This window comes from Hermetia illucens, chromosome 1, assembly GCF_905115235.1.
Source record: "Hermetia illucens chromosome 1, iHerIll2.2.curated.20191125, whole genome shotgun sequence".
In the NCBI taxonomy this organism is placed as follows: domain Eukaryota; kingdom Metazoa; phylum Arthropoda; class Insecta; order Diptera; family Stratiomyidae; genus Hermetia; species Hermetia illucens.
In genome coordinates, this window is record NC_051849.1 from 100,823,780 (window position 1) to 100,827,062 (window position 3,283).

A 3,283-nucleotide genomic window follows, 5' to 3' on the forward strand; every position below is an offset into this window, starting at 1 on the left:
CCCTTTATCCAAAGCAATTTTTGGGGACTGGACTGTTGAACTAAATTGACTTCCTCCAGTATTGTATGCTAAAACATGATATAGGTAAAAAAACCAAAATCATCGTTGCCAGAGGCAACCTTGCTGCTGATCTTGTGTCAAGGTTTGCTTTTGATGAATCTTGCATATCTTCCAAAGTACTTACAATTGTTTCCACCTTTTCTTTTACGGCTTTAATTGAATCGCAATGAGCGCTCCAGTACCAGATAAAGGTTTTAAATTTTTTCCTGTTTTCTCTTTAAGTAATTCCCATCTCCGTTCACGAGGAAAATGAATATAACTTCTCTAGTTGCAAAACATGTGACGCCGGAATGAACAGACAAGAACGCATGAACTCCGCAAAGATTCAAGGAGTGATTAGCACACGGACTGAACAGAGCTTTTAGGTTGAATCCCGCCTCCTGACATTGTTATAACCCTGGTATTGTTATAACCTTGAGCCCTGCACAACGCAATATCCAGCCCGCTTTTCTCCACCTGTTGCTGAATGTCTTTTTCCAAAATCTTCTGTATTCTACCCTTATTTAGAGTGACGCTCGCTAATAAAGCAGCTTCTGGCTATCCATGTACTACTGGATCAATCAGTCACATGGGAGGTTCAATATAAAAAAGAAGCAATACAATGTTATCGTTGCCAGAAATCTTTGCAATCAATTGCAGGTAAACCCAAAATGCGTGAAATGCGCTGGGGATCACATCCACCATAATAATCTACCCCACCACAATAATATCATCACAGTAGCCGACAGTAATGAGTATACCCCACCGCAATAATATCATCACCATAGCCGACAATAATGAAGACACTGGCTCGCAATATCATGTGTACAACGAATTTGTACAAGCTTCCGACGAATATCTCAATATGCCTTTTGATGACCTTCTGAACACCATCTCCGAATCTTGGATTAACCTCAATAAATTACCCAAACAGAACCAAAAAGCCGCCTATCCCAAGTTCCTTCTGGATCTAATGCACAATAGTCTGACAAAAGGTTAGCCTTAATACAGTTGATCCTGATTTCGTTTTTCTATGCAAAACACACTTTGGGCGGTGGACCAATATCAGGCTCTTTATTCCTGGCTTTAAGATTATTAGAAATGACTCTCAGGTGGGTACGGCCATTGCCATTAAATCCACATATACCTTTAGGCAAACACATATAAATGGAACCGAGGATGCTGGCGTTTCCGCCTCAATTAATATACTACTGGCAGCTAATCGCAAGGCTAATATGTTGATAGGAGCAATCTACCTCCCCGGAGGCAATGGTCGTTGGACGACCAAAGCTCTCAATGCCATATGGTGCGTTTCCTTCAGTAATAACGGTATAATTTTTGACGGTGACCCAAATGCCCGTCACCTAGTTTGAGGAGACAGAGTAACCAATAATACCGGTAGCCACGTTTACAGATGGTTGCAAAACAATACACATCTCCATCTTGGGGTTATAAATGCTAAGGTCCGTTCTATCCCGAGGTGCGCCTTCTTCATTGATACATTCATCATCTCTGAAGCCGTACAGGATGTTATTACAAAGTGTAGGATGATTGCGGCACATTCTGATCACTTCGCTTTGTACGTCACATTAGAGCTGGCTGGACTCTTAACAACTGCCCTTTACACTCGGGCAGTTCGCAACTACAAAACAGTTAACTAGGACAATTTATCTTCAACCCTTACTAGTGCACTGGCTCTCCCTTTGTCGCCGAGATCGTCACACTCATACAATGATATTGACATCCACATAAGTAAAATAGCCACGGCTATCGCAAACACCCATGATGTCTTGATTCCATCTAAACCTCATTTCTATTTTGAATATGGCTGTATTTCAGTCCAAACAATATTTCTTGTTAGAACAAGAAACGCCTGGTTACAACAGCGCAAACGCACATTCCATCGTCATGATAACCGACGTAATAGTGAATACGTTAGATTGTCAGCGTCCATACACAATTTTACTAAAAACATTAATGCAGCCATAACGAAGAATTTAAAGGAAGATTTCAGTAAATAATTGAAATCCATCAACCCTGGTCCGTCAGCCATTAAAACAATTAATCGTATAACCTCAAGAAAGAATAAGTCGGGAAACCGGAAGCTAGCCGCTTCAGGTATGAAAAGTTTTGTGGATTACTTTTATAAATTTGTCCCATTAGTATGTAGCACGCAATATATGCATATATGGTAGTATGTAAAAATATCCACTTTCAAGTGATAATGACATTCAATCTTGAATTTGCACAGAAGCGGCAGCTTTGACCTATTACAACTTTGCTAGTAATAGTGCGATTTGGTAGGATCATGCTCTATACTGTAGCCTACATTGCTGCAAATTTTCGTGATTCTAGGATGAACTTAAGGGGGGTTTTCCTGCCAATTACTAAAAATCATATTAATGTATTGTTAATTTTATTTGAACAGGTATCGGTATGGAGGGTATTTCGGAGCTTAGGAACCATATAGTGGCAGCCCCTTGATTTTTTTTCAGATTTTTCGGTTGTGTAGTTTCTAAAAATGGGTTCATTAAAAAAATGGTCACTTTCAACCCCCCGCACTTCCCACCTTTTCAACAAATGTCAAAACTAAAACCAGCTTCGAAAAGTGTTAACCGAGACCTTTAATTTGATACCATACACTCATGAGATTCCAGACGGTACTTTTTTCGGTAACGGAAGCGAAATAATATTGGATTGGACTTTGGGGGTTACCCGGCAGCATGTTGTGGATTATCGCCAAAGGCACACGCCATGCCATCATGCGAGGCATGAATTTTGCGGATGTTACCGACGAGCCATAAACAGCTCGAAGAACTTGAGGGGCCCAGGTCTTGATCAGGTCCAGAACTTTTGTAACAAAAAGTTAACTAGTATACAAGGTCGGTTAGGACATACCATAAATCAAGTCCTTAGTCGGCCGGAAGAATTTCTACATATTCTCACTGTGGGGATTACTTGCCTTATCCTGGGACATGGTATAGGACCTCGCAGACACAAGACCGATTACTTGCTTACTTGCCATCTACAAATTCATAACGTTCATTATTAGTAGAAGGGTTAATGCGTACCTCAAGAACAACAACATTCTGTCCGAGGAGCAGAATGGGTGTCAATTTGGGTTAAGGGGTTACAAAGAGCAACTCATTATTGACTCGCTAGTTGTAGGGCAGGCAACTAGAAGCCAAAGAAATCTCTTTAGTTGCTATATTGATTATCCCAAGGCTTTTGGTAGCGTCCCGCA